Source organism: Tursiops truncatus, chromosome 14, assembly GCF_011762595.2.
Source record: "Tursiops truncatus isolate mTurTru1 chromosome 14, mTurTru1.mat.Y, whole genome shotgun sequence".
In the NCBI taxonomy this organism is placed as follows: domain Eukaryota; kingdom Metazoa; phylum Chordata; class Mammalia; order Artiodactyla; family Delphinidae; genus Tursiops; species Tursiops truncatus.
Genome location: NC_047047.1, coordinates 70,094,722 through 70,121,396, shown reverse-complemented (window position 1 = coordinate 70,121,396; position 26,675 = coordinate 70,094,722). Strand labels below are relative to the sequence as shown.

General features: G+C 37.7%; 2 long non-coding RNA genes across 3 annotated transcripts in view; both read left to right on the top strand.

Annotated features, from left to right (window-relative positions):
- The window catches only part of LOC141276372 (uncharacterized), a 74,353-nt gene that overhangs the window by 14,611 nt on the left and 33,067 nt on the right, over nucleotides 1–26,675 (top strand). For both annotated transcript variants that reach the window (XR_012325857.1, XR_012325856.1), the window contains exon 2: nucleotides 17,577–17,687. This is a non-coding gene — a long non-coding RNA (uncharacterized lncRNA). The remainder of the gene's footprint in view (nucleotides 1–17,576; nucleotides 17,688–26,675) is intronic.
- LOC141276373 (uncharacterized) overlaps nucleotides 17,700–26,675 on the top strand; it is a 29,905-nt gene continuing 20,929 nt past the window's right edge. The window contains exon 1 of the long non-coding RNA XR_012325858.1: nucleotides 17,700–26,650. This is a non-coding gene — a long non-coding RNA (uncharacterized lncRNA). The remainder of the gene's footprint in view (nucleotides 26,651–26,675) is intronic.

Here is a 26,675-nt window from a genome sequence, read left to right as displayed (position 1 = left end):
ATGCATAAAGTACATATATATTTAAATAGCTATATTCTTACAAAAATGGTATCTTACCGTAATGCAGTTTTGTAGCTTGCCTTTTTTTTTAAAATTGAACTATATGGTGAAAAATCTTCCTGTCAATAAATAGTCTATGGAATCATTTTTAATGACTGCATAGTATATCCCTTACTATATGGATGTACCATAACTTAAACATTCTCCTATTGTTTATCATTTAAGTTCTGCCCATTTCTTTCTTATTATAAACAACACACTAAAGAACACATTATTTCTTTAGAATAAATTCCTGGAAGTGATATTGATAAGTTAAAGTGTATGCATGTTTTAAAGCTTTAGATGTATAGCCAAATTGTCCTCTAGAAAAACTGCTTTAAATTATTCATTCACTAGCAGTGTTTGAGAGGGCCCATTTTCCTACCTTAGGCTTTCTACAACTTAGTATCACTTGACAGCCCTGGAGCTTAGGGCCACTACACAACCCACAGGATCCTTAACAACTAATTGGAACCCCAGATGCAGCTTTTCCAGTCAGCCTCACCATGCTCCTCAATCCCAGCCCTTGTCCCTCCAAATCTAACTCTAGCATCCCCCTTCCTTTCTCCCTCCCTCCTTCCTTTTTCCCTTCCTCACTCCCCACTCCCCTCTTTCCTCCCTTCCTCCCTTCCTTCCTTCCTGTCTTGAAGTTCCTTCAGGGAAGCTGTGAATGGGCTCTGAGGATGATCACCAGACAAAATACAGGATGCCCAGTTAAATTCGAATGTTAGGCAAACAATGAATATTGCCTGAACATAGTATAAATAGTTTTTCTACTAAAAAAAATTATTATATATTGTTATCTGAAATTCACATTAAACTGGGCAACCTGTATTTTCATTTGCTAAATCTGGCAAACCTACCTGAGTATTCTTTAATCTAATACCATCTGCCGTAAATCTAGTAAAATTCCTCAAAATATCTGATATTTGGATGCTTCTCTTCTCTGTCTCAATGCTGACACAGATTATTCCTTACTTTACATTTCTTCGGTCATTTTTTGGGGGGGAGGGGAAAGGGGAAGGAAAGGAATCAACCATGTCTTCTCAATCTGCCATCTTTTCCCAGAAGTATAAAAGTTTTATGAAAAATGAAACAAAACAGTGAATTTGAAGGCTATAAAGTAGGAGAACATTCATGACTTATCATTTGGATAAATTGGTTACAAAGCATGTGTTATGATCTCATTTCAGTTTAAAATATACTACTTTTATTTTAAATTTTATTGAAGTATAGTTGATTTACAGTGTTGTGTTAATTTCTGCCACACAGCAAAGTGACTCAGTTACACATATATATATTCTTTTTCATATTCTTTTCCATTATGGTTTATCACAGGATATTGAATATAGTTTCATGTGCTATACAGTAGGAACTTGTTGTTTATCCATCCTATATATAATAGTTTGCATCTGCTAATTGCAAACTCCCAACCCTTCCCTCCCCCACCCCCTTCCCCCTTGGCAACCACAAATCTTCTCTATGTCTGTGAGTCTGCAGTTTTGTAGATATGTTCACTTGTGTCATATTTTAGATTCCACATATAAGTGATATCATTTGGTATTTATCTTTCTCTTTCTGACTTACTTCGCTTAGTATGATAATCTCTAGGTCCATCCATGTTGCTGCAAATGGCATTATTTCTTTTTAATGGCCGAGTAATATTCCATTGTGTGTGTATGTGTGTGTGTGTGTGTGTGTGTGTGTATATATATATATATATATATATATATGTATGTATGTATACCACATCTTCTTTATCCATTCATCTGTCGATGGGCATTTAGGTTGTTTCCATGTCTTGGCTATTGTAAATAGTGCTGCTATGAACATAGGGGTGCCTGTATCTAAAATATACTACTTTTAGGGACTTCCCTGGTGGTCCAGTGGTTAACACTTTGCCTTCCAATGCAGGGGGTGTAGGTTCAATCCCTGGTCGGGCAGCTAAGATCCCACATGCCTCATGGCCAAAAATCCAAAATATAAAACAGAAGCAATATTGTAACAAATTCAGTAAAAACTTTAAAAACAATGGTCCACATCAAAAAAAAATCTTTTAAAAAATACTACTTTTAAATTATAGTAAAAAAATAATTTTTAATAAGATTCTAAACTCAGACTTCAATTATATTCCTCGTTCTGCCTTTCCAGCAGTTTTACCTTGGACAAGTTATTTAGCCTTTCTAAATCTTTTTCTCATCTTTAAAGGGGGCATACATTCTTCTTTGTAAGTTTGTTTGAAGTAGTGAGATAACAAGCATGGCACTCTGGCATATCCTAGGCCTTTTCTACCTGTACGCTGAGTGAGAAAGCACACACAGGACAGTCTTGATGATTGGATTACCCTGTTCAATTTTCGTTTTTTATGACACATTCTAGGGAGTCTTAGATTAAATTTAGCAATATTATTCAATCTAGTTTTGGGTCTGGAAAAATAAAGAGGCTTTAATATTTAGATACATTCTTTCTAAGTCAAAATGTATGTGTGTGTGTGTATTTACTATATATTCGGTTATATATATATCATCAAGATTAGTTGTGCGTGTAAAAGATTTTTGGATTCTTATCTCCAAATACTCCACCAGCCACCTAGATGGACACCCCACTAGATTGCTGAGAAAAATATATGAATGGAGGATAAGGACATTATTTTTTTTGCAGGCTGGGAATTTGGCCTAATTTCCAGCCTAATCTTCTGCTAAACCAGGCAGGACTTCACGAACAAGGCCTGGGTAAAAAGCAGGCCTCTCAGGTCCTTTGCCCTCAGGGCCACACTTGATCTTATCCTAGGAAGAGTGAAAAAAAGAATGGAAAAGGAAACCAAGAGAAAAAGAGCCCCTGCTCCATAAACCCTGACAAAGACTCTCCTTGACCAAAGCCGAGGCTCCTCTGAGAACCTCTTCTCAACGAGGCCTCAAACTTGGCCTCCCCCACAAGCCCAGGCCTGCGTAGCCCAGTTTTAGCAAGAATCCTGCCAAGTCAGTTTAGAGAGACTCTCTCACCCTTGATATCTGATAACTCTCAATATCTGATCAGGTTCTTCACCTGTACCTTTGATGTCTAAGTCCTTAGCCAGCCTTCAGCAAGAATCCTACTAAGTCGGTTTAGCAAGATCCTGACCCTTGATTTCTCCTCTTAATAATGTTCCATCCACTGAATTTTCTATCCACTGCCCTCCCCTCTCTGCTCCTTGGCTGTAAATCCCCATTTGTTATTATATTCAGAGTTGAGACTGATCTGTCTCCCCATTGGGATAGTCTCGACACCTACTGCAAAGTCTTGAATAAAGTCTTCCTTACCATTTAAACAAGTGTCAGAATAACTTTTTCCAGCTTTATTGAGATATAAATGACATACACCATTGTGTAGATTTAAGGTGTACAACATAATGATTTGATACACGAATACATTGTGAAATGATTACCACAGTGAGGTTAATCTCAGATAGTCCTGATACTTTTTAGGGGAGGGGTGTGCTGAGAACTTTTGAGATGTATTCTCTTAGCAACTTTGAAGTATACAGTACAGTATTGTTAGAATAATTTTTTCTTTAACAATCCTGGCAAATCCAGCCAAGGCTACCTCAGAGCACCACTTTTTTTTTTTAATTAATTAATTTATTTTTGGCTGCGTTGGGTCTTTGTTGCTGCACGCGGGCTTCCTCTAGTTGTGGCAAGCGGGGGCTACTCTTCGTTGCGGTGTGCGGGCTTCTCATTGTGGTGGCTTCTCTTGTTGCAGAGCACAGGTTCTAGACACGTGGGCTTCAGTAGTTGTGGCACGTGGGGTCAGGAGTTGTGGCTCGCAGGCTCTAGAGAGCAGGCTCAGTAGTTGTGGTGCACGGGCTTAGTTGCTCCGCGGCATGTGGGATCTTCCCTGACCAGGGATCAAACCTGTGTCCCCTGCATTGGCAGGTGGATTCTCAACCACTGCACCACCAGGGAAGTCCCAGAGCACCACTTTTTAAGATGCAAAGATTTAAATAGGAGCCAGGAGGAAAGGACATTCCACATGTAAGCAAGTGCTTTTAATCTTTTGGATCCTTACATTCTTTGCTACAGGCTTAGTAATAAAGCCCCCAAACGTCCTTGACCTGTATCAGCTTTCCTCCCCCAGGGAATGGAGCTGTGTGTGGAAATCCTTGGGCTCCCCCTAATGGGTAAAGTGTGCATCCAAACAGTGACTGGCAGATTGTGTGTGTGTGTGTGGGGGGGGGGGGTGTTGGGGGTGGGTTTGTTGTTGCCTCTGTTGTTTACTGTTAAAGTCAGGAAACCTAGGGTGTTGCTTTCCCTCTCCAAGGAGCTTAGCAGAGTATCAGAAATGTCCTGTCTGCACCTGCATGCAGCTGATTCTTCAGTCCTTGCTAGTTCTCCACTTGGGACTCATGAAGTGGGTAGTTCAGTCCTTTTACAAGTGTTCCTTTGATGTTCTACCCAGGGAGCAAGAGAGCTAGTTCAGGACATATCATGTGCAACCCAAGTGTTTTTCCAAGTATGGACCAGCTGCATAAGGATACCCTAGAGTGTTTTTTAAAAATGAAGACTTCTGCATCCCACCCCAAACCTTCTGAATCAGAATTTCTGGGGCTGGGTGTTGGGGAGGAGGGCAGGGAAGGTGAGGCAATTCTTACGCACACTGAGGTTTGAAGATCAGTGCTATACACTACTTGAGAAGGCGTTCCCCTATTCTATGTCTCATTTAAAATTATGCTGGGGCTTCCCTGGTGGCGCAGTGGTTAGGAATCTACCTGCCAGTGCAGGGGACATGGGTTGGAGCCCTGGTCTGGGAAGATCCCACATGCCACGGAGCAACTAAGCCTGTGCGCCACAACTACTGAACCTGCACTCTAGAACCCGCGAGCCACAACTACTGAGCCCACATGCCACAACTACTGAAGCCTGTGCACCAGACCCTGTGCTCCACAACAAGAGAAGCCACCACAATGAGAAGCCCACGCACTGCAACGAAGAGTAGCCCCCACTCGCTGCAACTAGAGAACGCCTGTGCGCAGCAACGAAGACCCAATGCAGCCAAAAATAAATAAATAAAATAAATAAAATTTTAAAAAATTATGAAAAAAAGTAAAATTATGCTGTATGATGCTGTAATCAGACTCCTCAGGGTTAAATATACAGTGAGCACAATATAATAATATTGCATGCTAGTTTTTTACCCTGAAAAGAGAACACAGCAAACACCCTTCCCTTATTCAGTGTCTTGAATTTAAATTCTCAAATATGGGGAGGAGGAAGGGTAAGCTGTGACAAAGCGAGAGAGACATGGACATATATACACTACCAAACGTAAGGTAGATAGCTAGTGGGAAGCAGCCATATAGCACAGGGAGATCAGCTCGATGCTTTGTGACCCGCTGGAGGGGTGGGATAGGGAGGGTGGGAGGGAGGGAGACGCAAGAGGGAAGAGATATGGGAACATATGTATATGTATAACTGATTCACTTTGTTATAAAGCAGAAACTAACACACCATTGTAAAGCAATTATACTCCAATAAAGATGCAAAAAATAAATAAATAAATTCTCAAATATGTAGAAAATGCTTTCCTCTTCCCTTTTTAAATCTTATTCTGTTCAGTCTAGATAAAGGAGTCTTATTCACTCCTTCAGCTGTGGCAAAGTTGGGTTAATTCAGTCCAAGTCTCAAGTGTTCCAGGGAGCTATGAGGAACAGCCCTTCTCACCAAATTTAGGAAGCCTAACTAACTGTGCATAAATATGATTGCTTAAAATCTAACCATAGTTTCTCTTTAGAAGGATAGTTAAAATGAAAATTCATAAGTTTCACTCTAAAAATTCTGGTTTGGTAGATCTTGGTTGGAGCCAGGAATCTGCATTTTACCAGGTATCCTAAGGTAACTCTGATGCCGGTGATCCTCAGACTATATTTTAAGAAACTCTACCTTGTATGCCAGAGTTTTCCAAACAAGTATAGTATTGCCAGAATATTTTACAACCAACTCCTATGTAAATCTTATAAATTATAGTTCTAATCAAATATTTAATGTTAATCTGGAGAAAAGCAGTAGACTTGGGATAATAAATAATGGCACAGAGACCATAATTTCACCCTTTTCTCTATTTTACATAGGTTTTACTTTTATCATGGTAAAATATACACATAATATTTGCCATTTTAACCATTTTAAAGTACAATTCAGTGGCATTCCATTCTCAGTGTTGTGCAATCACCACCACAATCTATTTTCAAAACTTTTTCATTACCTCGAACAAAAAATCTGGACCCGTTATGCAATAACTCATTATCCTCCCCATTCCCTCAGACCCTGGTAATTTCTAATCTACTTTCTGTCTCTGAATTTGCTTATTCTAGGTATTTCATATAAGTGGAATCATTCAGCATTTTTCTTTTGCGGCTGGCTTATTTTACTTAACATAATGTTTTCAAGGTTCTTTCATGTTGAAGCATGTATCAGAACGTCATTCATTTTCATGGCTAAATAATATACATATATATATATCACAATTTGTTTATCCTTTCATCTATTGATGGATATTTAGGTTGTTTCCACCTTGTGGCTATTGTGAATAATGCTGCAATGAACACTGGCATACTAGAATCTGTTTGAGTTCCTGTTTTCAGTTCTTTTGCGTATATAACCAAAAGTAGAACTACAGGGTCATATAACTTTTTGAGGACCAGCAAACTTTTTTCACAATGACTGCACCATTTTACACTCCCACCAGCAGTGTAAAGGAGTGCCAATTTCTCCACATTCTTGCCAACACTTGTCATTTTCTCTTTTTTTGATAGTTGCCATCCTAATGGATGTGATGTGATATCTCATTGTAGTTTTCATTTGCGTTTCCCTAATGATTAGTGATGTCGAGCATCTTTTCATGTGCTTTGGCCATTTGTATATGTTCTTTGGAGAAATGTCTATGCAAGGCCTGTGCCCATGTTTGAATTGGGGTTTTTGTTTTTGTCATCGTTGAGTTATAGGAGTTCTGTATATAAATCCCCTATCAGATGTAGTTTTGCAAATATTTTCCCTCATTCTGTGGGTTGCCTTTAACTGTGTTGATATTGTCTTTTGATACACAACATTTTAAAATTTTCATAAAATCCAATTTGTCTATTTTTTATTTTGTTGCCTTTGTTGTCATAGCCAATAAATCACTGCCAAATTCAATATTGTGAAGCTTTTGCCTGTTCCCTTCTAAGAGTTTTATAGTCTGATGTCTTACATTTATGTCTTTCACTCATTTTGAGTTAATTTTTGTATATGGTGTTAAGTACAGTTTCAACTTCATTCTTTTGCATGTGGGTGTCCAGTTATTCCCAGCACAATTTGTTGAAAAGACTGTCTTTCCCCATTGAATGGTCTTGGCACCCTTGTCAAAAATCACTTGATCTTATAAGTGAGGATTATTTCTGGGCTCTCTATTCAATTCCATTGGTCTTTATGAAGTACCACATTATTTTGATTACTGTAGCTTTGTAGTATGTTTCAAAATCATGATTTGTGAATCTTTCAGCTTTATTCTTTTTCAAGATTTCTTTGGTTATGTAGGGTCCTTTGAGATTCCAAATGAATTTTAGGATGGGTTTTTTTAACAATAATATTTTTATTTATAATGATCACATAAATGTCCATCCACTGATAGGGAGAGATGTTTATGATCTATTAATTGAGAAGAGCAGAATACAGAAAAGTATTTGTAACATGATCCAGTTTTGTTTCTGAATTGATGGTTGGAAAGAGAACTATAAAGCCTGAAATGTAGGATGGATTTTTTTATTTTGCAGAAAAAATGTCATTGGGATTTTGATAGGGATGGCACTGAATCTATAGATCACTTTGGGTAATATTGACATTTTAACAATATTAAGTCTTCCAATCCATGAACATAGGTTATTTCCATTTATTTACGTCTTTAATTTCTTTCAGTAATGTTTTGTGGTGTTCATTGTACAAGTCTTTCACCTCCTTGGTTAAGTTAGTTTCTAAGTATTTTATTCTTTTTGATGCTGTTGTAAATGGGATTGTTTGTGGGTTTTTTTTTTTCAGATTGTTCATTGTTAGCATATAGAAATGCAACTGATTTTTGTGTGTTGACATTGTATCCTGCTACTTTGTTGAATTTGTTTATTAATTGTTAACAGTTTCTTTGTGGAGTCTTTAGGATTTCCTACATATAAGATCATACCATCTGCAAAGAGATAATTTTACTTCTTCCTTTCCAGTATGGATGCCTTTTATTTCTTCTTGCCTAATTCCTCTGGCTAGAACTTCCAGTACTATGTTGAACAGAAATGGCAAAAGCAGAGTTGTCTTTGTCTTTTTCCTGGTCTTAAAGGAAAAACTTTCAGTCTTTCACCATTAAGTATAATATTCACTATGTGTTTTCATATGTGGTTTTTATTATGTGAAGTTAATTTCCTTTTATTCCTAGTTCATTGAGTGTTTTTATCATGAAAGGGTATTGAATTTTGTCAAATGCTTTTTCTGCATAAATTGAGATGCTTATGTGACTTTTCTTCTTCATTCTGTTAATATGGTGCATTACACTGATTGATTTTCATATGTTGAAACATCTTTGCATTGCAGGAATAAATTCCACTTAGTCATGGTGTATAATCCTTTTGATATTTTGCTGAATTTGGTTTGCTAGTATTTTGTTGAGAATATTTGTTCATAAGGGATATTGGTCTGTAGTTTTATTTTCTTGCAGTGTCTGTCTGGCTTTGGTATCTGGGTAACGCTGACCTCATAGAATGAGTTAGGAAGTTTTCCTTCATCTTCAGTGTTTTGGAAAAGTTTGAGAAGTATTGGCATTAATTCTTCTTTAAATGTTTGGTAGAATTCACCAATGAAACCATCAGGTCTAGGGCTTTTCTTTGTCAGATATTTGATTACTGATTCACCATCCTTACTGTAGGTCTATTCAGATTTTCTATTTCATTGTGATTTAGTCTTGGTTGATTTGTGTTTGTAGGAATTGGTCCATATCATTTAGGTTATCCAAATTGTTGGCATACAGTTGCTCATAGTGTTCTCTTATAATCCTTTTTATTTCTGTAGAATTGGTGATATTCCCATTTTCATTTCAGATTTTAGTCATTTCAATCTTCTTTTTTTCCTAGTCCATTAGCTAATGGTTTGCCAATTTTGATGAGTTTTGAAAGGATGAACTTTTATTTTCATTAATTTTCTCTATTTTTCTATTCTTCATTTACCTTTGCTCTAAATGTTTGTTATTTCCTTTCTTCTGCTAGCTTAGGATTTAGTTCTTCTTTTTCTAGTTCCTTAAATTGTAAAGTTAGGTTACTGATTTGAGGTCTTGTTTTTTTTCTCCTTTAGCAGTGCTTTCACTACATCTTATAAGTTTTGGTATGTTGTGTTTTTATTGTCATTCTTTTCTAAGTATTTTCTAATTTCCCTTGTGATTTCTTCTTTGTTATCTTGGTTGTTTATGAGTGTATTAATTTCCACAAATTTGTGAATTTTCCAGTTTTATTTTTGATAATCCTATTATAGTTAGAAAAGATACTTTATATGATATCAATCATTTTAAAACTATTGAGACTTAATTTGTAATCTAACATAAAAAAATCCACTTTCCACTTGCCCCTTCAGACCTACGGGTGGAGATAGCCCCCCTGTTCTTCACCATCCCTTACTGGTTCTTTTAATGCTGCCCACACCTCTGTAAATAGTTTCCTTATCAAATTCTATTCAATTCTCCTTTGAGTGTGCCAGTCTGTTTTCTGCCAGAACTCTGACAGCTTCATCACTGTTCATGTTCTCCCTTTACTGTGTTTATTCATTTCAAGAATTTAATCTCATTTTAGCAGAGTTTCTAGAAGCAACAGAAATAAGTGCCATATGTTCACTCTGCTGTACTTAACTGTTAAATATCCTTTTCCCACTATCTTTTCCTATGCAGAAGTATCTGACTCTATTTTCTTTGATACACTAATTTCTCTCCAGTACCCAAAGCAGAAGACTGGAGGCCTTAATCTATGGTTAAATTGAAAAGACAGGTCCCAATTCAGGGACAAGCAGTGGTAGGCAAAGCAGAAGCACCATACTATAACGAGTGACAAAGTCCATATGGTGAAGGGTGACCCTCCACTCATTCTCTTGAGTTTCTCAACTCCAAAAAAAGCTGAAAGCCAGAAGGCCCATAGCTCTGTTCCCATGTACCCACCAATCAGAAGGTTCAAGGTTTTTTCCCTGGAGAAAGTGAATAGCTCTAAAGAAAATTTTAAAATGCACGCTCAGTCATTCCACAGTGAACCTTACCAGGCGAAAGTCTGGCACACTTACTCAAATCTTTTTTTTTAATTAATTTATATTTTAAAAATTTATTTTATTAAAGTATAGTTGATTTATAATGTGTTAATTTCTACTGTAGAGCAGAGTGATTCAGTTATATATATATATGTGTATATATATATATATATACATTCTTTTCCGTATTCTTATCCATTATGGTTTATCACAGGATACTGAATATAGTTCCATGTGCTATACAGTAGGACTGTTTTGTTTATCCATTCTCTATATAGTAGTTTTCATCTGCTAATCCCAAACTCCCAATCCATCCCTCCCCCATCCCCTCTCCCCTTGGCAACCACAAATCTGTTCCTCTATGTCTGTGAGTCTGTTTCTGTTTCATAGATAAGTTCATTTGTGTCATATTTTAGATTTCACATACAAGTGATATCGTATGGTATATGTCTTTCTCTTTCTGACTTACTTCACTTAGTATGATAAATCTCTAGGTCCATCCATGTTGCAAGACCCAGCTCTACCCAAAAGAGGGCAGGCACCAGTCCCTCCCACCAGGAAGCCTACACAAGCCCCTGGACCAACCTCACCCACCAGGGAGCTGACACCAGAAACAAGAGGAGCTACAGTCCTGCAGCCTGTGGAAAGGAGGCCACAAACACAGAAAGTTAGACAAAATGAGATGACAGAGAAATATATTGCAAACGAAGGAACAAGATAAAAACCCACAAGAACAACTAAATGAAGAGAAGATAGGCAACGTACCTAAAAAAGAATTCAGAGTAATGATAGTAAAGATGATCCAAAATCTCAGAAAAAGAGTGGAGGCACAGACTGAGAAGATACAAGAAATGTTTAACAAGGAGCTAGAAGATTTAAAGAACAAACAAACAGAGATGAACACTACAATAACTGAAATGAAAAATACACTAGAGGGAATCAATAGCAAAATAACTGAGGCAGAAGAACGAATAAGTGAGCTGGAAGACAGAGTGCTGGAAATCACTGCCACAGAACAGAATAAAGAAAAAATAATGAAAAGAAATGAGGACAATCTCAGAGACCTCTGGGACAATATTAAATGCACCAACATTCTCATTATAGGGGTCCCAGAAGGAGAAGAGAAAGAGAAAGAGAAAGGGCCTGAGAAAATATTTGAAGATGTTATAGCTGAAAACTTCCCTAACATGAGAAAGGAAGCACTCAAGTCCAGGAAGTACAGAGAATCCCATACAGGATACTCAAATCTTTGAATCAGTGTTTTAGTGCCTTATTTAAAAATATGAATGGACAACAAAAGTGTACTAGGTATTTGAAAAAGACTTAAGAGAGACAAAGACAACCAAAAATAAATGCACAAACAAGCCATAGCGAAAATTCAAAGAAAGGAGAAGCAAGTCAGGACTCAGAAAACAAACAAAACAAAACAAGAACATTGAATTAGTCTGGAGAAAAAAATGAAGCAGTGCTTTAAAATTCTGAAGAAAAATGATTTCCAATCTAAAATTCTATAGGCATATTATCACTCTAATAAGAAGGGTAAAATAATGACACTTTTATTCAGGAACACTGAATCATGTGAAAAAGGAAGAAGCCAAGAAAGAGAAAAACACTGGATCCAGGAAACAGAATATCTAACATATAAGCAAGGGGAAAAGAATTCCCAGGATTTTAGTGATGGGAAGTTTCAGGATGACAGCTGGGCAGTAGGCCTAGTGAGTGACCAGTACAGTTAAGAGAATGAAGGCAGAGGGCTCCAAGAGGGATACTTCCAGGGAGAAAACTACTTCTAGATTATCTGATGTATCTTAATGTATTCAGGGGACTTCCCTGGTGGTCCAGTGGTTAACACTCTGTGCTTCCACTTCAGGGGGCATGGGTTCGATCCCTTGTCAGGGAATTAAGATCCCACAAGCCACACGGCCACAAATAAATAAATTAATGTATTCAGAAATGATTTTTAGTTCTATTGGATAGTTTGGAGTTGAATTAGTGATTTTGACTTGGGAAATAAGCAAACAAGTAACCAAAAGACCCTGAGGCAATTATCAATACCAGGAAGAACATAAAGTTGTTCAAGTATGAAATGTTATCATAGTATACACTATCACACAGCTGTGAATAATAGTAATCATAATAATATAAATAATAAACATTTATTTAAACAAAAATGCCAATGTAACTAATTTGGTAAATGGGAATGAAGAAGTATATGTGAGCAAATATATTTGAGGGAGATGACTTAAGAGAACTAAATCTTCATTTACCATAACAGCAAGTCAATAGGTAATAGCTAACATAAAAAAATAAAGAAATGGCAATGTAAGCACATAATTTATGTAAATGGAGTTAAAACCAGAAGAAAGAGCCAAAAAAATTTAAAGAAATTGCTTAAGAGGAGTGGGAATTTGGGAATAAAGCTCAAAGGGGCAGACTTCTGCTATTGTCCACTGTAAACACAGTTCTCTTTAATTTTTTTAAACAAATTCATGGGTTGGTCTCATAAAAACAAAAAATGAGAAGAAAAACAGGCGACTTCCCTGGTGGTACAGTGGTAAAGAATCCACCTCACAATGTAGGGGATGCAGGTTCTATCCCTGGTCAGAGATCAAAGATCCCATATGCCGCGGGGCAGCTAAGCCCGTGTGCCACAACTACTGAGCTTGCGTGTCTCAACGAGAGCCCACGTGCCTCAAACTACAAACCCCATGTGCCCTGGAGCCTGCGCACCACAACCAGAGAAGAGAAAAGCCTGCACGCCACGACTGGAGAGGAGCCTGAGCTCCACAATGAAGAGCTCTCGCACTGCAATGAAAGATCCCACATGCCTCAATGAAGATCCCATGTGCCACAACTAAGACCCAACGCAGACAAAAATAATAAATAAAAGAAAGAAAGAAAAGATAAACATATCACATAGGTCAGGGAACCCCAACCCCCAGGCCATGGACTGGTACCAGGCTGCAGCCTGTTAGGAACTGGGCCGCACAGCAGGAGGTGAGCGGCAGGTGAGCGAGGGAAGCTTCATCTGCCGCTCCCCATCACTCCCCATCGCTCGCATTACCACCTGAACCATCCCCTGCCCCCCCATCTCCCCCCCAGCCCATGCATGGAAAGATTGTCTTCCATGAAACCAGTCCCTGGTGCCAAGAAGGTTGGGGACTGCTGACATAGGTGGTCTGAGGAGCTGAATAATAGTCACATAGCAATATTTCTCTATCTCTTCTCCCCACCTCTGTTCCTTGTAAAGAGTTCTCGGAATCTATGTGGTATTTCACAAGTGTTCTGTGAATTTGTTCTCTTGGCTGCCTTGAAGTTTCTGTTCTTGCTGTCTTTTTTCAAAGGCCAACTAAAGGCCACACCCCTGCTGGCTGCTGACTCTTACTGATCTCTGTTCCCAGGCTGCCGATTCCCAGTGTCAAATTGTGGATGTTTGTGCCAGCAATACTTCTACTTGTCACTGCTGAAGCTGCTGGCTCCAAGGCTGTCAACATTTTACACCCTACTCACCCCACACACTTGTGTTTTCCTAAATGGGAGAAATTTCTCTCAATTTGCAAAATCAGGAATCAGTATTCTCTCTTGAGTATCTGCTTTTATCTCTTATGAATACTGTGGACATGCAACTGACTTTTCTTTTTGGGGGCTGGCTTCTAGGAAAGTTCTTAGCTAAATCTACTAGAGGGTGGAGAGGATCTTATGGTTTGTATGTTTGTTTATTACTTTTAAGTGACTTTTGGACTTTGTTTTAATCTTATGTTTTCACTTGTCTTTTATTCATTCATTCAATACTGTATTTATTTTGGTAAGGTGACTAATATCCTTTTTTTGGAAATGAGAATATATAAAAAATGGAATAAATAAGTGACAAAAATTTTTAGATTAAAAAAATTTCCTCATATTAAAATCTCTTTATCTTAGGAATCAGGACTGAATGCATGGTAGCGCTCTTGATTACTGTAGCTTTATAGCAAATCTTAAGATTGAATAGTGCATTTCCTTCAAATTCTTCTATTTCAACATTGGTTTCGTCATTTTAGTTCCTTTGTCTTTCCAATAAGTTTTAGAATTGGCTTGTCTATATTTATAAAAACTTCCGCTAGAATTTTTTAAATAACACCTTTACTGAGATATAATTCACACATTATAAAATTCAACCTTTTAAAGTGTACATTTCAGTGGCTTTTTATATAGTCACAGAATTGTGTAACCATCATCACTATCTAATTCCAGAATATTTTTATCACCTGAGAAAGAAAGCCCATACCCATTAGAAGTCACTCATTCAATCAGTTGAAGACCTTAGGAAAAAAAAGCTTGAGTCCCTGGAGGAAGAGAGAATTCTGCCTTGGACTCAAGCCTACAACATCAGCTCTTCTCTGAATGTCTAGCCTGCTGGCCAGTTTTGAACTTGCCAGGCCCCACAGTCCTGTGAGCCAGTTCCTACTCTGGAGAACCCTGACTAATACAGATTTTGAAATCATACAATATGTGCCTTTTCTGTCTGGCTTTTTCATTTAGCATAATATTTTCAAGGTTCATCCATGTTCTAGCGTGAATCCATTCTTCGTTCCTTTTTATGGCTGAATAATATTCTATTGTATAGATATATCACATTTTGTTTATCCATTCACTAGTTGATGGGCATTTGGGTTGTTCCCACTTCTGTCGATTATGAATAATGATGCTGTGAACATTTGTGTACAAGTTTTTGTGGGGGTAGGTTTCAGTTCTCTTGGATTTCTCTTCAATATGTGGCCACACCATCTTACATTCCTCTCAGCATTGTATAAGTGTTCTAATTTCTCCACATCCTCGCCAAAAAGTGCCTCTCTTTTTTATTATTGCCATCAGAGGGGGTGTGAAGTGGTATCTCATTGTGATTTTTATTTGCATTTCCTTGATGGCTAGTGATGTTGAGAATTTTTCCTATTTATGTTTAGAGTCATCAGAGGACTGATTCATGCGTTCTGTCCATTTTATAGCTGCATTCAGTGGGAAAGATTGGAAATATGCTTACTTCATTTTACCTGAAAACAGAAACTTGTTAGTTTTCGATTCTTAGAACAAGAGTATCTTTACATTTTCTAATTATTATTGCTGGTGAATATAAATACAATTGATTTTTTGATGTTCACGTGATTTCCTGCAAACTTGCTAAACTCTCTTTAATTCTAGTGTTTTATCATCTACAGATAACGAAGTTTTGTTTCTGTCTTTCCAATCTTTATTTGTTTATTTATTTTACATGACTGTATTAGCTAAGAACTCCAGAACAAAAAGGTAAATTAGAAATGATGATATGACAACCCTATTTTCTTCCTGGCCAGCCCCCACCTTGAATCATCTTGTTAGCATAAACTACCTAGGGGCCCACCATGGGTCACCTTGTTAGCATAAATGTCAGGTGTGGTCCAAGGGACCCACCATGAATAACAGAGACACTTTTGCCACTTGGAAAATTCCAAGAGTGTAGAGGTTATCTCCCAGAGCTAGGACAAAGGCCAGACCTCTCTATGGAGGTCAAATTCTTTACTACACAGTGGTATGAGGATTAAATAAATAATTACATGTAAAGCTCTTAAAATATGACCTGGAACACAGTAAATTCTCAATAACTGTTAGTTACTACTATTACTATTGTTATTAATCCTTGCCTCTTTTATTTTTGGTCTTTGACTTCTAAGAGAGCCTTGTTACCTAACTTTTACTTTTGTCTATCCAACAGCCTTTGCTTTCCTAGTTTCCTTTCCTCTTACATCTCACATAAGGAGGACATTGCTTGACCGAGAGAGGGAAGGAAAGTGTAGAAATCAAGCTAATGTCTTTCTCCCTTCTCCCAACAATCCCTGCCTCTTCCATTCTAAACCAGCATCCTCCTTCCCTTCTTAACAGCTCTCTTTCCTTCACTCCTAAATTGGAAGATCTTGACACCGTGAACCCAAATTCTTGCATAACAATATGCTGGTACTGGTCCCCACTTTAAACAAGCTCCATCCTGTCTCCATAACTCCCAAGTATCTGCTTCATCTACCTGTTTAGACCCTCTAGGATCTGATTTTGCAATGAAAAGTTTAGAGATTATTACCAGTAGTCTCTCAACATCTTACCAATAAACAGAACACAGGAAACATTATTAACAAACTTAGCAAAATTTTCTTACTAAAGAATTCTCCTGCTAAAACTCAGGCATGCTAACTTATATATGAAGAGCAAAGCTTTAATGATGTAAGCTCATGTTAATTTTTTGAATAAACTGGTCTTACCCCTTGCCATTGCACCTGAGAAATGGTGTTTCCATATTTTTTTAACTTATGTTACTTAACAAAATGCCTTCATTAAAAAACTGAAGGTCCGGGGCTTCCCTGGTTGACGCAGTGGTTGAGAGTCCGCCTGCCGATGCAGGGGATGCGGGTTTGTGCCCCGGTCCGGGAAGATCCCACGTGCCGCGGAGCAGCTGGGCCCGTGAACCATGGCCGCTGAGCCTGTGCGTCCGTCCAGAGCCTGTGCTCCGCAACGGGAGAGACCACAACAGTGAGAGGCCCGCATACTGCAAAAAGAAAAAAAAAAAAAAAAAAAAATGAAGGTCCTAGTAGAGAAATCCTGTGTGACACAAACCAGTTGCATGAGATTTACCTTATCGCTAGTTCACTTATCAAATGTTCTTTTCCAAGGGGCTGGAACTTCTAGTGCATAATTGGTTTTGGTTAAGAAAATCAGAATTCTGAATTAAAATGATTCCAAGTTGAAATAGAAAATAACTGTTTTTGGTTGTTTAAACAATCATTTCAAGGATTAAGTGACATTAGAGATCATTTAATCCAACTCCTGCCTTTTAAATATAAGGCAACTATCCAAGAATAAACAAAGTTCCATGCTGTGTTTTATGTTTTGAAGCTGTCAGAGCCTCTTAAAAAATTAACCACTGCAGGGGGGAGACAGCAGAGGATTTGCTTCTTCAAATGTTGGAAATCACACCATGATTTTCCTATTGTTTTGGGAACAACTACTTGGAAATATTTCAAGGAGTTCATTTTAAGTTCAATCACATCTAAAGTGATGGAATTTATTATAATTTATTAGTCACTGAATATCCATGTCCTCCCATGCATTTCCCAGCTCCCTTGTAGTTAAGTGGGTCTATGTGACTAGTTATGACAAATGAGATGTGAGTGGAAGTGACATGTGTCACTTCTGGGACAAAGTGTAGAGAAAAGAGCACTTGTTAGTTCTTGATGCCTCTCTCTTTTCCTGCCATTACAACAGTAGAAGCTAAATGTCGAGATGGTGTAACCAAAAGATGGGAATAGCCTGGATGTCAGGTGTGCTTAGAAGGGAGATGTCCAGAGGAGCCACGGTACTTGCAGCTAACTTCATGTAAGTGAAAAATAAACGTTAATGGGTTAAACCAACAAAAGTTTGGGATTATTTAATTCTGCAGCATAACTAATCTATCCTGGTTAACACATTAACAATACTACCTTACATTAGCTATGTTTTAAACTTGCCATAATTATCTGAAACATAATTTATAATCTTTGACATTCATACAGATTTGAAACCTTAATATTTGTATGTATCTCTTATTTTTAAAAATGATGGCAAACGAATTCTTATTTTTTCATGTTGAATGAGAAGAGAGCACAATAGAAGTCTATATCACCTATGATTAATATAAAACATGGTCAAATTTAATATTATTTAACATCTTGATTAAATCTGAATAATTAGGTAACCAAACAAATTTTTATTTGGTTTATAAGGTTGCAATTTGCTATATATATCAGCACAGGCTAAGCCATTTTGGAGAACAGCACAAAAGTTCTTTTAGGACTACATGATATATTTTTCCTTTAATGTTTTCCTTTAATTTCCTTAAAGAGATGGACGGGTTAATTTTAATTTGTTTCCACAAAACTGAGAGCCAAAAGTTAGGTAATTTGCTCTAAGCCATACAAATGAATGGAGAAGGTAATACCAGAACCCAACTTTCATTGTTTCCACTCAGTATATGCTTCCTCAGAAAGATACTGGATGGTAAGTAGGAAGAGATGAAAAAGTAGAGGGTACACTTCTACTTCCAGGAATGAGGAGTTAAGTAATTTAGACAAATCCTCCGTTGAAGACAGCTAGAATGCTGAACAAGATATAACATCATCTTTCTAGAAATAGCAAATTAACAAATAGTGAGAAATTCCTAGGCTAAGGTCCTGGAGAAGAGGAAAATCCACAGAGATGTGCCTGGAAGTGGTGTCACTTTGTTCTGAGGATGTCTAGTAATACAGAACAGGGAGTTGAGAGACCTGACTGCCTTTGGGGCTAGGAAGACAAAAGTTGGAGTCCATGGCCCACCACAGTAAGGGCCCTGCACCTTGGGTTGAGACTAGAAGGATGGACACTAGAAATAAGGGTGAATTGTACTGCAGTCTGCTCTTGAGTCATCTGTGCAGCCCAGAAAATGTCAATCTGTGAAATTGGATTAGGGTAATCTTGGATTGTTTGTGCCTCCAACTGCCTGGCAGAAGCAATGAAAATTCTCTTTGGAGAAAGAGAACATCACTGCAGGCCTCAAATTATTTTTACAAATAATTAAAAATAAAATTGTCAGGACACAGTAAAAAAGAATCAGGTATACAAGATGAAAAATGCCATGAACAAGAAAAATAAAATATAACAGACTACTAAAACAGATCCTCAAGGATTCCAGATACAGATTGTAAAGCAGCTATGCTTATCAAAGTGAAGTAGATAAAAGGGAAGCTTGAATATTTTAGTAGAAAACTGTACAGAATTTTTAAAAAGTAACACATCAGAGTTGAAAAAGAACCAAATAGAATTTCTAATAGTAAAAAATAGAGTAACCTAAATGAAATCAGCGAATGCATTTAAGGACAAATTAGATACAGTTAAGAAAGAATTAGTGTACATGAAGACAAAAGAAACCACACAGAATGAAGCACAAAGAGAAAAAACAATGGAAGAAGAAAAGAGAGCAGAATGAAAATGTCTAACTTGTTTAATTGGAGTTTTAAAAGAAGTAAAAGACAATGGGACAGAAGCAACATTTAATGAGATAATGGCTGGGAATCTTTCAGCTCTAGACCTCAACCTACGAATTCAAGAAGCCTGGTGAATCACAAGAAGACTTGTAAAAGGAAAGCCACACATAGTCACATCATAGGGAAACCAAGAAAACCAAAGGCAAAGAGAAACTATTAAGAGCAGCTTAAGTTGCTGCTCTTAATAGCAGCACTGAAGCCAAAAGATTGAGTAATGATACCTTTAATGTGCTGAGCTAAAGAGCTGCCAACCCAGAATTTTATACCTAGTGAAAATATCCCTAAAATGCTGTGTGAAAATAACCTCAAGTCAGTAATTAAGTTTTCCCTTCTGGTACCTGCTGCAAGTACACACCTGTGTGTACTGCTCTTCTTATTCTTACTCACCTCCGACCTATAAGCTCTGTGCTCTTTGTAACTCTGCAAGGAGCTGCGAGAGAGGTGAGAACAGGAGTGAGGTAGGAAGGCAAGACGGGGAGTTAGAAAGTTCTTACTTGGCTAACATTTTTGTAAGATGGCTTCACATCCTCTAGGGCCAGTAAATGTTTGAAAACTGGCTCTCCCACAGGCAGTTTCCAGAATTCCTCATAAATATTGAGTTGTCCATATTTTTCTTACTGCTTTGTAAGTTTTTTATACATTCTGGATACAAGCCTCTTTTCAATAATATATGGTTCAAATATAATTCCCCATTCTGTGGCTTACCTTTCCATTCTCTTAATGGTGTCTTTTGGTAAGTAGAAGTTATTACTTTTAACAAAGCTTAATTTATCATTCTTTTCCTTCTGGTGAGTGGATATTTTCTTATTTGCAAAGAAGTTCCCCTTTGTCTCTTTTAATAGCAAGGCCAACCCTTTTTCCTCAGTAGCATAAAACCCAAATTTAACTGTGTGATGTTGAACAGAACTTGGTAGCCTAAGAACAGCCATTTCCCATTTCTTCCCTGCTTACAAAACAGAATTGATGGGAGAAGAGATTAGGGGAAACGTGTACCCTAAAAACATAGGTTGTTTGGTCAAAGCACCCCACACCTGCCCCACTGAATCATAATTCTGGGACTGGAGTTTGGATGTGTGCAATTTTAAAAAGTTCCCTCAGATGTTTTGGTTGTATCTTAATAAAGATTACAAAGAAAAATAAAAACCCTCAAGTTTCAGGAATGTGATGGAAGGAAGGAGAGAATTTCATGCAGGGGTTGGAAAATAGACAGTCCAGGGAGGATAAAGATTAAGAAGGGCACAAACTTCCAGCTCTAAGATGAATAAGTTCTGAGGATCTAATGTACAGTGTGGTGACTATAATTAACGGTACAACTTGATTAATTGATTAACAACTTGAAAGTTGTTGAGAGTGGATCTTAAATGTTCTCACCACACACACAAAAAGATAATTATGTGAGGGAATGGTGGTGTTAACTAACCTTATTGTGGTAATCATTTTGCAATATATACATGTATTAAATCATCACGTTGTACACCTTAAATTTTCTTGTTATATGTCAATAGTATCTCAATATAAAGCTGGGGGAAAAAAATGCAAGGCATATGCAAAAACTGACAAGAAAGATATGGGCTACAAATATACCAATGGTACCAAGGAATTCAAATTTTAATTTTGTAGGCATTTATACAAGAATGAGGATTCTAAAAAATACATGGAGATTCTTTGCACGTTTGCAGAAAAATTATCTAATTTAAAAAAGATTAAGAAAAATGTGTTGGATTTAGTTTGAATCTTCAGTCATTAGTAAACTAAGAACACTTTTAGTATAGAGGTGTGATATAGAATTTGGGTTACATGATGTTAAAGATAGGGAATAAGGAGTCAGAAAGCAAAGAATAGGTATATATTAAATATTTAAGCAGAGAAGATGGTAATAAAATGTTTTGCAGAGTCGTACACAAAACATTTTTCAGTTTTAAGATTTGAGATCCAGGGGAATTCCCTGGCGGTCTAGTGGTTAGGACCTGGGCCCTTTGGTTTGGGAACTAAGATTCTGCAGGATGTGTGACATGTGGCGCAGCCAAAAAAAAAAAAAGAAAAAAAAAAAAGGCTTGAGATCCAAGACCATTAAAATCCTTGAATCTTAGAGCTGAGAGGAACCTTAAAGGTCATCTAGTCGAATTCCGTTTGATACTTAAGTTTTCTTTACAAAGTCCTGTCATTCTGTCTATACTCAAGCTCTTTTGTCGGGGAGGTCTGCAGTATCTCCGCATGGCTTTGAGTGAGGGTTTTTCCTTGTCCACTTTCCTCCTCAAAGTTTACTGATTGTCATATTTGAAACAGGAGGACAGGTGTCAGCTGTGACGGAATGTCATCTCAGTAATTTATTTAATAGCTTTCCAAAGGAAATGATAAAAACAAGGGTCTGGCTTGAATTTTATTTTCCAAGGGCGAACACTGGATCAAACTTAAATAAATAGGTCAGTGTAAGAAATAGTGGTTCGTCAAGAATGAAGTTTTGAAGGTCAGTCCTTTGTTTTATTTATTTATTTATTTAGTCCTTTGTTTTAGTCTTTGTGAGGAAAATTTAACTGTGTGGTATTTATTATGGCAATCCCGAGTCAGAAATTTGAGGAGGAGCCATATCATTTAGGAATGACTTTGGCTGAAAGAAACAGAATATCCGACTAAAACTGCTCAAAGCACATGACCCATAATATGCCACTTAAGAAAACGTGTGAAAGCAGGTGATGACTGGGGTGCTCAGCAGCTGGATGACGGTCGGGCACAAGGGCTGTTCCCTTGTCCTGCCCGTTCTGGCCACCAGATGGCGCAGCTGCTCTACACAGTGTATCCTCAGAGCGCCGAGTCCCAAGCAGGAAGGAAGGAGACAAGCAAAAGGGCTTTCTCTTTCTCTTAAGTCTCCCTAAGCAGGAAGAAACATTGAGGCTCCCAGCAAACGTCTTGGGCCTGAATTTGACCTCATGTCCATCGCTAGACTCACAAAAGGGAAGTGAGAGTGACATGATTTGCTTAGGCTCTGAAAATGGGCACATCATTGCCCAATCGAAATAGGGCTTTTATTTTATGCATGTAATTATTATTATTATTATTAAGCCAGAAAGAAGTGGGCAATAGCTGCTGGGTAGGCTACTAATAGCCTTGCCAGAGGAGCTCAGGAGAAATTATACACACTAAATCCACCTGGCCCTGTGCCAAGGCAGGATAATGCCTCTTCAGAAACTAGTAAAATGTTTTTCTTCCTCTGATAATTATTCATTCTCTTCAGTGACTTAGAAAAACTTTTTGGACTACATTTCTTGCCATTAAGTACTTGAAGAATATAGAAACGGACTGTAAAACTATTTTTAAAAGTCACTCTGCTTCTAACCCAAACTTCTTACTCTAGCTCTTAGCACTACACGAGTTGTACAAATCACCTCCAGTTTACATATTATAGAAGAGCCTTACATGGAAAAGAATAAATCATTTTCAAATTAGACATTCCATCTAGAACTGAGTAGCTGATTCCCAGCACTGTCTTTTATTTCTGACATGCTTTTACATGAGAGTAATCTTCTACTTGCAGTAATTCTCAGGATAAAATTTTCTTCTCAAAGCTCATTTTACGAAGTGTTTTTTGTTTTTTTTAGTTTTGAAGAATAAAGCAATTATTCTTGAGTCTTGAAATTGCACATCAAGTCCAGGAACATGAATTATTCTTTGTTTTTGAAATTGCATATCAAGTCCAGAAACACTGACTTTTTAATTTAAAATATTAATGTCAAGTGATGGCTGTAAACATCTCGTATTTTCACCCTCATTCTCTCGGTGTGCCTCTCTTTCTCGGTAGATCCTCATTCCTACTGGATTTCCATTGCACGCCAATTATCTAGGCTACTGCTGTTTACTGACAGCTGTTCTCTGCCCACCATGCAGCCACCCTTCTGCTGGTAACTGGACTCTCATTCCCATCTGTGGAAATCCCTGCCTCCCCAGTGTGGTTGCTTTGGCTGTGGCTTCACCCCTGGCTCAGGCACAGAGCTTGTGATCTAAATCAATCCAAATATTGCATTCCCCTGGCCAGACTGATTCAGAATCAATGAGAAGTAATGATACTTTTGCTGGGACTTCTGGGAGAGAGATTCATTCTCTGTCCTGCTAGATTTTTATGTTTAATGCAAGGCTCAGAGTTGCTGTAGCCATCTTGACATCTTAAGGGGGAACCCTGTGAGAACTGACCTGTGAAGAGAGAGAGAGCTGAGAGAGAGTGAGAGGCACCCTGGTGATACTTTTCAGCCTTCAATCCAAGACAGCAGCGTAGAAGCAAGCCCTATTCCTGGACTGTTCAGTTACATAATCAAGTAAGTTCCTGTTTTGTTTAAGCCAGTATTTGGATCAGATCTTTTCTCACTTGCTGTCAAAAGAGATCTAACCTGCTATCAAAAGCTATACAAATGTTCAGAATCTCTTATGACCAAGAAGTGTCCTCAGATACTGAACATGTCATAAAAATTAATATGGAAAATACTTGTTAGGGAATAAATGCACTTATAACTTGTTATGTCTAATATTTTTGCTGTCTTTTCTCCAAATAATAATGTTCACTCATCATACAATACAATATAGAAGAATTTGAATTAGTATTCTCCATTTTACATACTTAATATATTCTTTCTTTTTTTGTTGTTATTTTCTATAAATTTATGTATTTGTTTAATTTTGGCTGCGTTAAGTCTTCTTTGCTTCATGCGGGCTTTCTCTAGTTGCGGTGAGCCGGGGATACTCTTCGTTGCAACGCGCAGGCTGCTCATTGCGGTGGCTTCTCTTGTTGCAGAGCACGGGCTCTAGAGTGCAGGCTCAGTAGTTGTGGCGCATGGGCTTAGTTGCTCTGTGGCATGTGGCATCTTCCCGGACCAGGGCTCGAGCCCGTGGTCCCAGCATTGGCAGGCAGATTCTTAACCACGGCGCCACGGGGGAAGTCCCTCATTCTCTTTAAAGGCAATATAGAATTTCTTGTGAGGCAACTGACATTAACTTTTTTCATTAAAAAAATTAAGGTATAACTTATGTACAGCAAATTTTACCCTTTTTAGTATACAGTTCTGCAAGTTTTGACTAACACATATCTTCCTTTGTCATTTTGATAGATACTGCCAAATAGCCCTTTTGAGAAAGTTGTGTAGATATGTGTACCTGCTTTTCTACAATCTTGTCAATTCAGATGTGTCATCAAACTTTTTGATCTTTATCCATCTGTAGGTGAAAGTGGTATTACATTATCATTTAAAATTTTATTTCTCTTATTATGATGAAGCTTTTCATTTGTATAAGATTCATTTAGATGTCCTTTCCTGGGAATGATCCAAACCTTTTCTTTTTCGGTCCATTTTTCTACTGTCGGTTGGTCTTCTTATTCATATCAAGTAAGCACTCTTGATATATTAAGAAATTAGTCCTTGTTTGGTATATAAGTTACAAAACTTTGGGGAACGATGTTCACAGAAACATCACATAAGAACTGCACCCCTCAACACACACACACACAACAAACACTTAAACCTTTGTCAACCACTGGGAGTGCACTGTATAAACAAAATTCTCCTCCAGGAGAACTAAACTTCCAAAATTAGGTTTTGGCTCAGGAGATTGTCATGCTTTGCAAAGGAATCAGAGATGTATTGTCTGGAAACAAAAATAAAATGCACGTGTCTGTGCAATTAACTGTATAGTCTTTGAACAATCTACAAGGATTAAGAGTAAATTTTTTAAAAAATATTTATTTATTTATTTGGCTGTGCCAAATAGTTGAGGCACTTGAGATCTTTGTTGCAGCACGCGTGCGGGATCTAGTTCCCTGACCAGGGATTGAACCCGGGCCCCTTGCATTGGGAGTGCGGAGGCTTAACCGCTGGACCACCAGGGAAGTCCCAAGAGTAAATGTTTTATTATCTATAATATAACTGACCTGGGTCTCTCTAATTAATATATGAGAATATCCATCAGTTAATTTCAAGCACATGGAAAAATATAAAGTCACTTCTGGGTGCTTCCTGCCTTATCTTTCCAAAACTATCACATCATACTAAAATGAAGAATACATTCACAGTTTCAGTGATCTAATCTCCAAACCGCACATGTAATATTCAGTAGAGATCTCTATATTTCAGGATGTAATGGAGAAGAGGTGGGATGTAAGAAAATTAAAAATTACTTTATTTTCACATGGCATGGAGAAATAAAATGTGTTATTTGGCCCCCAATACAGCAGAAGACAGCTTGTGAACTAAAAATGAGGGCACAGAAAACTTTACTTGATTTATTTGGATAAATAAATTTATAGAATGTTTAGGAGAGAACCTCCAGGAAGAGGGAGATGGAAATAGGGGGAGAAGAGTGACTCAATATGCCTTCTTACATATGGGACAATGGACATAAGGGTATAATGAAGTCATCCATTATGAGCTTGTACCAGGTGAGTACTGGTCACTGCCTTAGATTTTTTTTTTTTTTTTTTTTAGAGCAGAGAAAGATTTATTGCAGGGCCATGCAAGGAGATGGGTGGCTCATGCCCCAAAATACCCTGAACTACCTGAAATGTTTCAGCAAAGAATTTTTTTTTAACATCTTTTTTAGAGTATAATTGCTTTACAATGGTGAGTTAGTTTCTGCTGTATAACAAAGTGAATCAGCTATACATACACATATATCCCCATGTCTCCTCCCTCTTGCGTCTCCCTCCCACCCTCCCTATCCCACCCCTCTAGGTGGTCACAAAGTACCGAGCTGATCTCTCTGTGCTATGCAGCTGCTTCCCACTAGCTATGTTTTACATTTGGTAGTGTATATATGTCCGTGCCACTCTCTCACTTCGTCCCAGCTTACCCTTCCCCCTCCCTGTGTCCTCAAGTCCATTCTCTATGTCTGCGTCTGCGTTTTTTTAGATTCCATATATATGTGTTACCATACGGTATTTGTTTTTCTCTTTCTGACTTACTTCACTCTGTATGACAGACTCTAGGTCCATCCACTGCCTTTGATTTTAATTTGCATATTGATATTAAACATTTTGTGTACTCTGTCATTATGCATGACTTTTTCAAACATGGATAATTGGTAGAAGTCATACATATTGGCAGCCTTTTAATTCTTTCTCTTTCACACCAATCCTTTTGTGTAACCAGCTCACTGAACAAGCAGGACTTGTACTTTGTGACCATAGAAGCAACTTATTTTTATTTCCTACTCTCTTTTTAAAGCTCTCTGTGGGAGGGAAGCCCTTGCCTTCCCCTCTGGGTGGAGATTCCAGCACTTGCATCACATTCTGCTCACTTTCAGGTAATAAGAATCCTTATGGTGGCTT